The sequence below is a fragment of the Diabrotica undecimpunctata genome, chromosome 5, assembly GCF_040954645.1.
Source record: "Diabrotica undecimpunctata isolate CICGRU chromosome 5, icDiaUnde3, whole genome shotgun sequence".
NCBI lineage: Eukaryota > Metazoa > Arthropoda > Insecta > Coleoptera > Chrysomelidae > Diabrotica > Diabrotica undecimpunctata.
Window position 1 is genome coordinate 14,580,354 of NC_092807.1, and position 14,798 is coordinate 14,595,151.

Sequence of the window (14,798 nt, forward strand, 5' to 3'; positions counted from 1 at the left end):
TAAGTTTAAATTTTTTAACGTTAGGCAAAACTAAGAACGTCGGAATTACTAGATTAATGCTTGTCTGCCTCTTTTTTCTTATCTTTTCATCTCATATTCATCCACTCCTGGACGCATCCGAGTTCCTTTAATGTCCTCTGTCGTCCATAAGTTGATAAAAATTTATCTTAGGTGTCACTCAATTTTGTTATCATTTTGCTGAATAGCTAAGTGAGACAGAAGACAATAGTTAAAATAACTTAGTTAGTTAATAAAATTCTAATTATATAATATAACTCTGTAATTTTCTATTTGTGTCATCTTTTTTAATAATAATATAACTTAATATCATCATCATCATTATCATCATTCTGGCTGTACAACCCTGCGTGGGTTCTAGCTTCCTGAATAATTTCTCTCCAGTCGCCTCTATCCATCGCCTTTCCCCACCAAGCACGTTTTCCCATATTTCTCATGTCTTCATCGATGTTATCAAGGAACCTTGTTCTGGGTCTTACTTTTCTTCTCTGGCCAATGGGTCTATCAAAGAGTGTTTTTCTAGCTGGGTCATTTTGTTCCATCCGCATTACATACCCTTTCCATCTTAGTCTACGTCCTATCTTAATTATTTTACGATATCTGGTTCCTGGTATATTCTATAAAGTTCGAATATTCGCTGGTGTTTATTATTAAACCCATTTTTATAGCTAATTCTTCTAATGCTACATTCGCCTGTCTTACTGCGTTTTCGTTCTCCCAACAATATTGATATCATCAGCATAGGCAAGGATTTGCACTGATTTATTATATATTGAACCAATGATTGTGATTTGTGACATGCGTATTACTTTCTCCAGAACCAGATTAAACAGTATACTGAAGAGAGGGTCTCCCTGGCGCAGCACGTTATTTGTTTTAAAAGGTTCAGACAGTTCCCCCTGAATTCATACTCTACATTCAACTTTTTCAAGAGTTAGTTTTGTTAAATTTACCAACTGATTTGTTATATCTAGCTCTTTCATTGCTTTGAACATTTGTCTTCTATTCACAGAGTCGTAGGCTGCTTTGTAGTCTATAAATACGTGATGAGTAGAGGAGAAGGTGCGAATATGGCCCCTTAATTTGTTTTTCGACTAGAGATTATAAACAATCAACATCTTTAAATTTAAATTTTCGTCTACATAACTATTAGTCTAATACTAATACAATATTATTAAAAAATATAAAAAAAAATCAAGATCTAACATAAAAAAATATTATTCTTGTCAGTATCTAGGATACTGTGAAAAACAAAAACGTCACTCTAACATGGCCCCCAGGAGGCCATATTAAAGGAATACAAAAATCTATCGGCAGAAATCGCAGATATAATGTTCAGTTTCTGCACCGGCACATTCATTGTGTGCCCACAAAAGACAGCTTTGACACTGAACCCAAGATTCCCCTCTGCTATTACTTGAATAAGACTCCTCGCAAAAGATGCACACGGCGTCGTCGTTATCAGGAATTGAACCCTGTGAACTTAGTTCGGAATCTGTATCCTCTTCAATATTGGTAAGATCACTTTCTTCGGTGTCAGAATCTTCGACGGTAATACGTTTCCGAACTTTCTCTTGGGCTTTTTTTGCAAATTTGATCTCGTCCTCGTCCCCTTCCTCATTCTCTTCCGCGTCCACAACTCTGTTTATGGTTTTCAGTTTTCTTAAGAGATTGTTCTAATTCAAATTTATAAGGCGATGATGTAATTACAGTGGCTTTTGTTGATTTTCTTCCTCGATTTGAGGTTTTTATTTTAGGCTTGGGTATTGGTGAAATAGAAGACAGAAGGCTTTATAGTAAGCAGTCTTCCATGCTCGTTAGATGATTTGGTTTGAAGAGATACTGAATCTGATGTTGACGTGCTTGGAGTACATGACTTCAGTTGAATTGAGGATTCAGAAACAGTGCATGAAGTGGGTTGGAGAGACGATTCTACAGTTACTGTAGCAGTTTCGACAGACAGCGTAGGTGGGTTCATCATCGGAGAAGTTGTACTCGATGATATATTTTTCTCTTCCATTTGAAGCGATTGTGACTGCTAGAAAATCAGCATCCTGAAAAATTTGAGCATTGAAGGGATATATTCCAGTCGCTCTAAAACCATTTACTGCGATCTCAGCTGTTGCACATTTTAAGTAAGCTTTACCCAATAACTCAGCAATATCATGAGGCTTAAGCATTCTGTCAGAATGTAACAGAAATTTTCTTATTTTCTCACTATAATGAGATTTAAGTGCACCCATAAATGTTTTATCAAGCGGTTGCAGCTTGTGCGTAGTATGAGGAGGCAAGCTCATAATGGTGACATGCTTTTCACGAGCAACTTCTAGAATATCAACATTACGAGTGTGGCTATAATGTCCATCGAGTATAAGGACAGGAGAATCCTCTGTTGGATTGGTCTTTGATACAAAATGACTGAACCATTTAGAAAATAAATTGGTTTGTATCCAACCAGAAGGGTGTACTTTTCCGATTGCTCCTGGCGGAACCTCTTTCATTAATACATCTGTAAAAATTTTTCTTGGAAAAATTAACATTGGTGCGATAAAAGTTCCTCCTGCGCTTATTGCGCACACCAACGTCACTAAAGACCCGGGTTCAGCTGCAGTTAACGCCCCTATTTGCCCTTTACCTTTTCGTCCTATTACTTGCTGTACCTTTGATTGCACGATTGTAAGTCCAGTTTCATCTACGTTATAGACACGGTCGGGAGAATAATTTTTTCTTGCATATTCTACCTCTAACAGATAAAAAAACTCCTTAACTGCTGGGCGATTGAATCCTTGCACTCGAGCGTAAGATGTTCCCATTGGTTTTCTGAGAAATAATTGCTTTCTATGTCTATTTAAGAAATGGTCGAGCCATGCTCTACCTGCTCTTTGCCTTGAATTCTTTTCTGTTGATGTTAACTTTCTTATAGAATACTCCGAATTCTTTCTCTCTGTTGAGGTTTTCTATATATTTAAGTTCCTTATTTAAGTGGTTTCGTTTTTTTCTTTTGTGTATCCCCTTTTCTTTTCTTCTCTTTCTCTGGTAATTCTCTACAGTTGTTCTAGTTCGTCGGGTAAGTATATGTATGTGGGCTTAGTATTTTTCTTTTGTTGCATTTCTGCATTCATCGTCAAACCAATGATTTTTACGGGCACAAATTTCTGTTCCTATTTCATCTTTCGCTGCTGCTTCAATGTCTTCCTTTATTCTGGTCCAGTAGGCGTCTATATCTGTATGGACTTCTTCATTTACATTTTGATTCCTGTTGGTGATGTTTTCCGAGTACCGTTCTGAAATTGTCGCATCTCTCAGCTTTGGCACATTTAATTTTTTTCTATCTATTTTATTTTCTTTACTGGTGTTTGAAATTCTAGCCCTCAATATTGAGATCACTAGGCAATGATCTGATTCTATGTTTGCGCCTCTATAGTTTCTGAAGTTTATTACGTCTGTTCCATGCCTTGAATCTATTAAGATGTGATCAATCTGACTCGTTGTTCTTCCATCAGGACGGGTCCAGGTTACCTTGTGTATGTTCTTGTGTTCAAAATAGGTGACTAGGTGATAGAGACTGCCATATTGAGTGCTGCTGCTAAGTTTATCAGTCGTAATCCATTATCGCTACTGATGTTGTGTAGGCTATGCTTTCCTGTCGTGGGCTCTTGCTCTTGAAAGAATTTTCTTTTTAAGCGCAAATAGCACATTCTTTGACTGTCGGCTTCAAAGTCAATAATAAGGCCTTCTGTTCTTTAGTTTACAATAAATCCCACCCCATCCATGTGTTGGCTTTCATTGCAGCTATAATATATGGAATGGGTTCTCTTGTCAAGAGTGCCCATATAACTTAATATTCTACTCCAAAAAGTGAAAAGGATCTTGGAACATTAGAAGCATGTACTAACCAGACGACGCAGCACATATTATTCAAGAAATGAATAGAATCAATATTTTAGGGTGCAATGAAGTTTGATGGCCGAATTCTGGTTGAGTCATGGTTGAGCACCATTATATGTTTCTGGCAGTGAGAACCGACACAAAATTTAAATTGCCTAGTTGTTATAGTAAAAAAAGAAATAGATGTATCCATATCGGATAGAGATAACCTTTTATAATTCACCACTAAAATGTTGGCTATAAGCTGACTATACTCTGCTGAGATTTGACAGCTGACAGTTTTACTGCATAAGTTCACTTAATATTGCTTTTCGTCGCTAATAGTACAAAACTCTAGCCATTCTACACGTTATGTTTAAAGGTATAAAAGGAAAGAAATGTACATCTTAACTTAAGTAATTGACAATGAGATTTTTTATAACGATTTGAAAATTTAATTCTTTCAAAAAAAGTTGAGGTCTTCTGAATAATCATATTTTATACCTGAACAGATTATGTAGGTATCTACATTATTTGTTTATTAAAATTACTGCAACATTTGAGGCAAGACTATTTCAAATTATTTTAAAATTCTTCGTCATTTGGGGTTTATCAGCTTTGTCATAAAAACTGTGGTATCAAGAACAGAAAATTTTTATCATACTTTAAACGCTTCTCTAAAACTCACAAAAACCTATGAACTAAATATCATCATGGGCGATTTTAACGCCAAAATAAGAAGGATATAGTGGAGAACTGTGGTAAGCTACAGTTTCGGAACAAGAAATAAAAGAGTGATCCTTTTTGTAGGTAGGATATGGGTAGAATTTCACTAATATGGGAAGAGGCTCGTAGAAAGTCCATCATTTTAGCAAAATTATATTTATTCTCAGATGTCTTCTCGGGTAATAATATTTCACTTTTCATTTCTTTGATGTTAGCTGTACCCCTGCACATTGGAGTTCCATCCCTTGTCTTTCCCGTTTTCCTTTTAGAATGATGGCTTCAGCTGTGAGTTCTAGTCTGTGATCTGTTATCCAATCTTTCACAATGTGGCCCGTATCCGGCTCGTCCCACGCTACTATCAGCACATCTATATTACCCGCAATAGCGAAATAGGTTATACCTTCTCTATATTCGCAGTTCATGACCCCGTCATATGCCAGGTTCCATAGCGTCGGACCCAAGACCGATGCCTGTGGGACTCCAGCCGTTACACCAACGAGCGTGCCCTTCTTAACCATGATCTTTCTCTCGAAAAGATATTCCATCATTACATTCATCAGATAGTTAGGACACTCCTTCTCCTTCAATACCCGCATTAACTCTTTCCACTGCAGAGTGTTGAATGCATTTCTAACATCGAAGAGTAGCAGAGCCGCCCAGCGCTGTTCGTTCCCAATGTTGTGCATTGCCTCCATGACTCTTAAAATTACGTCAAAGGTGCAGAATCCGAATTGTCTCGGGGATAGGTCTCATGATCTCCCAATCCTGTCGTCGATCCGTCCTCGCAGCATCCTCTCGTACAACTTTATGATACACGGGAGGAGGCACACGGGGCGATATTTCTTCCCAGTTTTGGGAAGCAGTACTAACCTTGATGTCATCCAAGCCTCAGAAAATGTCTGTGCTTCAAGCAATGCATTCATGTGTTCCAAAACCAAAAGCCACCCAGGTTCCGCGCGTCCTAGACCCTTTACCGCTTCGAGCGGTAAAGGGTACGGCCCGCTCATTTCGGCTCGTCCGTTCACACTCCATGCCATCTGCCGGACGGAAAAGCTCTCCTGTTACCTCAAGTTTTTTGTCTATAGTTGAGGAGTACGCATAGAACTTTTTCATTGCGATCCTATATCCCTGACCAAAGATGTCCTCATCCAGCTTGTCACACAGTTCTCTCCAGTGCGTTGTTTTTTTCTGTACGAATTTTTCTGTAGAGTTCTCTCTTTCGTGCGCGGTATTCTATTTCGATTGGCTGGATTTGCTCGACGACAACAGCGTTTATCCCTGCTCTGCCCGTTGCCCTTGTTATCCTTCTCCTCGTGGCTATGCATTCATCTCTGAGCTCTTCGATGTCCGCACTCCACCAGTATGATTTCCACCGTCAAACGTATGGCGTTTGGGTCTGTATCATACCTACTCTCAATTTAATGAGTTCTTCATATGTCTTTCAGTCGTTCCCATTGCCTAAACAGTAAGGTTACAAGAGTATAAAAAATGTACTATGAACTTGTTTGTGTTTTAGATATACAGAGTGTTTCAAAAAAAGGTAACCCCGTCTCTAGGGTAGGTAAAAAACTAAAAAATAATTGGGGTTTGCTTAGTAAAAAATTTTTGTAACGCCATCCGTTTTCAAGATACAGGGAATTGAAGAAAAAAAAATTTTACGCATTTTTTACGATTTTGCCGAAACTACTGGCAACATTGTAATGAAATTTTATACGAATATGTTTTGGAAGCTGATACATCCCATGAATTTGTTTTTATATCTGATTTTCATAGAGGGCGCTAGTTTTTTTTAAGAGTATAATTTTATTATTAATCAAAATTTCAAGTAAACTTAAACATCATTCAATTTTACCCGAAAAAGGTACTCTTGGTAAAACTCGATACTGTGTACCGTTTTCGGAATATTTTGATTTGAAAATTATGAAGTAATAATTGATGCTGGTAGTAATGATAAAGTTCTAATACGTATACCTCTATTTTCTCCAAGTGTGCCCTGGAAATCTGACATTTATTGATTGTTATGACGATAAATCAACAATAATTAGAGTTTTGAAACCTTGTTATTTGTAAAATCAAATCAAAATGTACTCAAATGTTGAATACACTGACATGTTATTAACCTTAGGCGAATGTTTAGGATGTTCTAGTGCAGCTGTGACACGTTATGCAGAAAAGTTTCCTAGAAGAAACTTACCAAGTAAAAAAACATTTAGAGCCGTTGAACGACGTTGTCGAGAAACTGGGAATGTGAGACCAAATAAAATAAATTCTGGTAGACCAAGAACAATTAATAAAGAAAATAATATTTTAAATTTACTTGATCAAGATCCAACAGTTAGCGTAAGGAATATAGCAAGACAAACAAATACTTCTTCTTCAAGTACTTGGCGGATACTGAAAGAACAGCAATTACATCCTTATCATTACAGACAAGTCCAAGAGCTCTTGCCAGATGATCTACCGGTTAGAGTGGATTTTTGTGAAACATTGCAACAAAGGACAGCCCACAATCCAAATTTTTTAAAATGCATTCTTTTTACGGACGAGGCTACCTTTACGCGACAAGGTATGTTTAACTCCCATAATGCACACTACTGGTGTGATGAGAATCCACGAGTCAAAAGGGTATCACATTACCAACACTCATTTAAAGTTAATGTTTGGGCAGCAACTTTAGGTAACAAATTAATAGGTTATCATATTCTACCTGGAAATTTAAATGGTGATATGTATCTTGATTTTTTAAACAATTCCTTATTCGAGATATTAGAAGATTTAATGCTAAACGAGCGAAGATCTTTATTTTTTATGCACGATGGAGCTCCATCACACTTTGATAGAAGATGTCGTAATTGGTTGAGTAATCATTTTCCGAATCGATGGATTGGTAGAGGTGCAGAAGCTCCGATTCATTGGCCTCCTCGGTCATGCGATTTTAACCCTTTGGACTACGCAGTTTGGTCGTATATTAAGGAAAAAGTCTATGCTACCGAGTTAAATTCACGCCAAGAATTGGAAGAAAGAATTCAACGTCAATTTAATGACATCATAGCTGATCCCCCACCGTTTAGAAGGTTAATGGAATCTTTAGAAAAAAGAATAGACTTGTGTATTCGCGAAAACGGAGGGCATTTTGAACACTTACTGTAATTGAATTTTATTTTATGTTCTTAGTCATTAATTTAATTTTCTTCTTGTGAGTTTTGTTTAATTACTAACTATTTTATACCAGCATCAATTATTACTTCATAATTTTCAAATCAAAATATTCCGAAAACGGTACACAGTATCGAGTTTTACCAAGAGTACCTTTTTCGTGTAAAATTGAATGATGTTTAAGTTTACTTGAAATTTTGATTAATAATTATACTCTTAAAAAAGTTATATTGACTAATACTTAGTACGATCCGTGTAACTAGCGCCCTCTATGAGAATCAGATATAAAAACAAATTCATGGGATGTATCAGCTTCCAACACATATTCGTATAAAATTTTGTATTAATGCGTAAATTTTTTTTTTCTTCAACGGGTACTTGAAAACGGTATTTTTTATTAAGCAAACCCCAATTATTTTTCAGTTTTTTTACCTACCCTAGAGACGGGGTTACCTTTTTTTAAAACAACCTGTATATAAACATATAATAAAATATCTTAACCTACTAGTGTTAGATATTAAAATGTTGAAGTTAATATTAAAATAAAACAATGTAATTTATTTGCAATTTTTACTAATTCGTATTTTATTGTTACAGGTAACTATTGTTTATACTTTTGTTCCGCAACAATGTAAGTAACTTGCGTACTACTTTTTTTATTTAGAAAATACAGCCACATCTACCATAATAGTTATTAGTGGCCACTATAGAATACAAAACTAACTTCGTTTTGTAACTAATAAAATATATAAAATAATTTTAATATATTAAACAGATTAAAAAAAATGACATTATACGTTGAAAAATTAGTGTCGAATTAATTATTTATACTGTTAGGTATGTTATATGTGACACAGTAATTAACAAAACAAGGGTAAATAATAATGGTAACAATAACTTGCACATTACATCTTTCACATATAGGTGGGTCACTTTTAGAGAATAAGTATCGCGTGAGTAGGTCTCGTGTGTCCAATTCGTAGTCGAGTTATCAGCAACTATTCTCTTCTGTTACGAATTAAGGGTTCCCAAGCTGTAACACCATTTTTATTGTGCTTCAATAACGTTTAAGAAGATTGCCATTCGTTTTTCCACTTGCATAAAATTCGATCGTTACATAAGCTTTTGCATCACCTGCGGTATTTCGATACTCGGCTTCTTCTCTATCTGCACATACAGCAATTTCACTTGCGCATTGGTCAGCTCTTTTGTTGTCTGCGATGGTATTTCACATTGGCATTGGCAAATTTGATTCGTCTAGAGTTTTCTTAAGCCTGCATGAGTTTCTTAAGACGGCCTTTGGAATAGATCTGTTTAAGGCTTCGAAGGTGACTTATTGAGTCACTTAGGAAAACTTAATTATGAATTTCATTAGAATTGATTAGCTGGATAGCTTTGAGCATTGCATATAGCTCAGCGGAGAAAATCTAAAAATGTTGAGAGAAGAAATTGATATGTATTATCGCTTGGTGTCACGAATGCGCCGCCTACTCCTCTGTCATACTTTGATGGATCTGTAAAGACTTTGTAACCATGCTCGTAATGCTGACAGAGAATTAAATCTAGATTATACTTAATCTCTGCATGGCCATTAATGTGCTTGTCAAATTGAGTTAGGCCAGTATTTATATTAAGAGTATTAACTATCCAAGGTGGCGGGTTTTTAATATTGATTGGAGAGGTATCTGGGATTTTGATGTTGAGACATCCCATGCAACACCCTACTCGGTCATAAAGGTTTATGTTTGATACTATTGGTAGATATTTATATATTTATTTAGTGAGTGTGTTATTAAACAGAGGTTTGTCTTTGTTTGAAGCTATTGACGTTGCGTGTGATAGCGTTAAGGAAATTCGGCGATAATATAATTAATCTCTATAAATTTTCTACAGATTTATCGTTAAATCCGTCCATAAATCCGAGGCGATATTTAGGCTTTTTAGCAAGTTGAGACTAAAAGTTTGCAGACCATTTTTATCATAAGTTTGAATAAAGCGTGTTAGATTTTTGGAACTTCCGTAATCAATTCATCGATAATTCAATTTTTAACATTCATACTGCTCTTGGTATCCTCTAAACTACAATTACACAGGCGGACAAGCCTGAGACCCAGAAAACAAAGTATACTTTTCCGAAGGTTTTTGGTGTGCTGGATATGAATTAGAGCTCCAGATTGTTGAATTCGTTCTGGTGTCTAAGATATTTTAACCTAAAAGTGTAATATATCGGTATTTGACTGTTTTTGACATAAAGTCGGTTCGCTATATTTACGCGGGTTTCGGATTAAAAATTTTATTGTAAGTACCCAGTTTTAATTACCTGCTCTTTGGTGAAATATCAACTGGTCAAATGAAATGAAAACTAATCCATAACTTTTTTTAATTAAATAATAATGGAAAATCTTTTATATAATTGACAGTATAATAAGGAGAATTACTTCATTAATGGAGTCTAATGTGGCTAATATAAACCTAATAATAATTTTATATTACACTTCACACAGAAAATATGGTCTATGTATATTTGTTCCATGGAGAGAATTTCTAATGAAAAAAAAAAAAATTAACTTGCCAACAAAAATTAAAATCAGTCATTATCATCAAAAATATCATAATCGTCATCATCATCACTGTCATCACCATTAATTGTTATTATGATTGGACTTATTTCGTTTATTTTATTTTCACGAGTCCACCAATCTTCTATTAGTTTCTCGCACTTGAATATAGAGTTGCACCACACTTCTGGAGTTACAATTGAAAGTGCCTTTGGCCAAGTTTCCCGAATTGCGTCGTCGCTATAACCGTTAGGCCCAATATGGTTGTCATATTATTGTTTTGATATTCCCCATATATATTCAATGGGATTAATCTGGCAATGATACGGTGGGAGACGTAAAACTTGATGACCTTAACTTTCAATAATCTGATCCACAACAAAGGTTTTTGGTTTTGCGTGGATATTTGCCAAGCGTAATAATTCTGATTTTAAAATATGTTGTGTAAATGGTATATGTTCCTTTGTCAACCATTCTTTAATTTTATTAACAGTCCAAGAATTCGTTGGACTTTTGTTTAATACGTCAGAATGGTAAGGTGCATTGTCTAAAATAATTACGCTGGGCTCACTTAAACCTGGGAGAAGTTTTTCATGTAACCATTTTACAAACATTTCTGTGTTCATATTATCGTGATAGTCACTTGATTTTGATTTAGACGAAAATATTAAATCAGCACCTTCTATAAAAACCCGATTTCCCTCCTGCATGTAAAATTATGTGTCGCTTTCCTTCTCCATCAGTATGTTTGATATACTTTACGTTATCATCTTGCCATATTCTCTTGGTTGCACCCCTAAAAAATATCCATGTTTCGTCTAAATATATAAAATTTGCCCTTTCTTCTTTTAATTTAGAATATTTTCTTAGAAAGTTAATTCTTTTATGCACAACAGAACTTCTTTCACAAAGGGCTTTTCTTTTATCCTCCTTTTGAAATTTGAAACCCAAATTATGTATCACTTGCCATAGACTTGTTCTGCCAATTTCGTCAAATTTTCTATCTTTTAATTCCGAGAGAATTGTATTTAAGGTCACATGTTCCTTGTTGGCTCGCATTCGATAAATGGTATCACGAATTTCAAATTTTTTTTCCATCTGGAATATCTTTCGTTTTCAATGATAGGCGAGTTTTTCGGTGATCTTCTTTCGGCCGTTCATTATTGCGATTTTGTAATACTCCTCTTAGTTTGGTTTCACTAATTCCTAGAGCATCACATACGCGTTGTTGAACAGACATTACCGATTTTAAAGGACCACCATTTTCTTTTTCATCCGTAAAATACTTATGTACACTACAAATTAGACTATCTACATCTAACACACGTCTAGGCATTTTTAAATATTTCCACCAAACATACAATGTCAACACTGGCAAAGAATCAATTCAACTGCAATATTGTAACAAATTTATACCTACCCTAATGTTATTTTAATGTATTTTAAAATATGACCATTAATGCAGTTTTTACCTAATTTTCTGGGAAGTCGTTTACTGCAACTGGTTATCAATGAGTCATTAGCATAATTTTGTTAATCCGAAACCCGCGTAAATATAGCGAACCGACTATAGACATGTAATACAATAGACTGGCTGCTGCAGTACAGTCGCGTTATTTCTAATGGGCCGGATTTTTTGACCACGTGAATTAAATGACCAATGAGGAGGTCACGTGGTCGATAAACCCGGTCCATTAAAAAAAAAGATGCAGGGACTGCTTTGAGTGAGGACGGTAATATATTGCAGCGATCAGTCTATTTGTATATTTGTCTATGGTTATAACAGTTTCGAAGTGGATACAAACTGCCTACAATAGAGAGACGTGGACCAAGGAAGAGGAGGCCTATGTCCAAAATTGGACAGCAAGGACTGTATAGATAGATAGATATAACAGTTTCTGGGAGAAAAATTATATTACAATGCTACATAACCTCAAAACGGCCAAAAACCGCTATTAGGTTAGGATATCTCAGAAACCAGATCCAATTAGGCAACTTGGAGATCAGATTCGCATCCAGCGAACAAAAAACCGCCTGAAAAATATTTTCTGATCTCTGGATCCGAATATTGGTAAAATTTTGATTATAATCATATGGTTTGTAGGTTTTTTAAAACTAAGAACTTTTAAAATGCGGTATTGCAGTAAAAAGGAAAATATCTGAGTAACCTCAACTTCGTTTAAACGATTGAGACTTATACTTTAAGGTGGTTATAACATTTTTTGGGAGGAAAAATTATATTACGTTTCTACATAATCTCAAAAACGACCAAAACCGCTATTTTTGCACCTTTAGGTTACGGTATATCAGAAACCAGAGTCAATTGGGCAATTTAGAGATCAGTTTCGGATTCAGCGCACAAAAATCTTCTGAACGATATATCGCTTTTCGCGTCTGTAAGTCTTCCTATTCTGAATTTACGTTATTCTACTAAATATTTCTGTTATTGTTTTCCATAGGGTAAATATTGGACGTCAATGATCACATGACATTACCGTAATTTTGCTTATTGCTTGATTCGTAGATTCACGTGACGTGCCTTTGATTTAATCAATGAGTACCTGACGATCCATCTGCAAAATAATTTTGGTTAATCTATGTAGAAAGTAACCCTACCACGTTCACACTGTCCTTAAATTTAATAGAAAATCGATTAAAAATAGTTGTTTTGACGATGATTAACAAAGTCTGTCCACAAAAATCAACCACTGTTTCGACAAAACATTTGAACAATTTCTACCTGACCAAATACGATCGGTATGCTACAAAAATCCAAATACGAATTTTTGGAATACCATCTGGCTCCGGAAAAACACTTTGGTTATTTATTAGTAATGACAATGACTTTTTAGGTAAAATCTGATTACATTGTAAATTGATTGCCCAACAACATGGTCATATTCTGCTATTTTATTTGTACTGCCACCGATAATATACCTATATTACGGAAACAAAATTTGTTATTGTTATAGAAACATATACATTGAACAAGGAAGCAAATTTCTTGTACTGTTATTAACTTAACCGTTTAATACAAAAAAAACCTTATATACTAAAAAAACAAACAGTAATTTTTACAGTAAATAAAAATATCGCTTATTAGCCATATTATTATGATTTGAAGCATGAACTAATATTTAATTATCTAAAATCTTGTGTTTAATTATTTTAAATCAGACAAAACTTTTCATTGTGCGTGTCCCGTTTATCCACAGGTCTTTGTAATATTTTAAGGATTTTGTAGTTATAACCGTATTCTCGGCATATTTCAAATTTTATGTCGTCGGTGGAGTTTTCTAGTGTTTTTTTCAAACGTTAACAGCAACCGAAATATAACTACATTTTTGCGTTTGCCGCAAAACACACCAGGTATTTTTTAAATTTTATTGTAGCATAGCTTAAGTGATCAATTAAAGCAACGAACGAATTCCTTTTCGGACACTTTAAAAGTACATATTTTCTTCTCGTATTTATTATATTGCTGGTTTTAAATGCAATGGCGAGTATATCTCCAAACACTAATATCTAACCTAACGAAGCAGTGGCGTTCCAAAAAATACTTATAGCTTTGTTCGTGGAGACAATCCATGACTGGTTTTCTGACTGATTCGCATGCGCAATTGCGTTTTGAGCGTTCGCGGTGTTAAAAATCCGAGAATTTGACAGAAAGTTTGATGTTCACGGAGTTTTTGTCACTTGTTTCTAATAAATTGTCATGAAACTGTAAATTGTCAGGATTTTTGTTTGTGTTCGTTTCTTACATAACATAACGAAAATTCCTGTACTAAACGAGAAAACTTGAACATGAGGAAAGTCAGTGATTACTGCAGACTTGATTTTTTTTAATATGTTTTATGTAGTTTTCTTTTTAAATTCAAGTTATCTACTACCTGCTCAATAACTTTAATTTTTAGTTTTTTATACAAATCTTTAAAAATGAGCAAATCTTTGAAAAATACAAATCAGCAAAATAGTTGCACAAAAATCTTAATCTTGCAGTACTTCATAAATGTTAATTAATATCTTTGTTTTTTGCATAATGGCGTGTAATTTAGCTACTGAAAATTGTGGCAGTTAATGAGTTATTAAAGTGTGCTAAATTTCAAATTGATCGACCGAATAGTTTGATGTTATCGGCCGGAGCTACTACAAAGTCAGCAGTGGAATTATTTTTGGGAACCACTCTTTGTTTCTTCCTAGTACTGCTGATAACTTTACAAACATTGACAGTAGAAAATTCGGCGCTGTGATCATTCAGCTTATACTGAACAGTAAACATGTCTCCTTGCACAAAACGTATTTGACAAACTTTCGTGTAAGGTATTTTATTATATTGGTATAATGAGGAATGGCTTTCGTCTGTTAACTTTTACAAAAGTCTAACAAGTGCTAATGAAGACCAAATATCTGTAACCTTCTTAACTTTTTCTATGCGAGAATGGATATTATCGACAACCTTTATGCACGAATGAC

The 14,798-nt window shown here is 34.9% G+C and overlaps 1 protein-coding gene across 4 annotated transcripts in view; it reads left to right on the plus strand.

Moving 5' to 3' along the window:
* The window catches only part of cyst (rho guanine nucleotide exchange factor 18 cysts), a 252,082-nt gene that overhangs the window by 32,419 nt on the left and 204,865 nt on the right, over nucleotides 1-14,798 (plus strand). Inside the window, exon 1 of one of the 4 annotated variants that reach the window (XM_072531565.1) lies at nucleotides 8,376-8,398. The exons of the other annotated variants lie outside the window; for them this stretch is intronic. The gene's annotated coding sequence lies outside the window, so the exon portion shown is untranslated. Of the gene's footprint in view, nucleotides 1-8,375; nucleotides 8,399-14,798 lie in introns of those variants that run through there. 4 annotated transcript variants of the gene reach the window in all.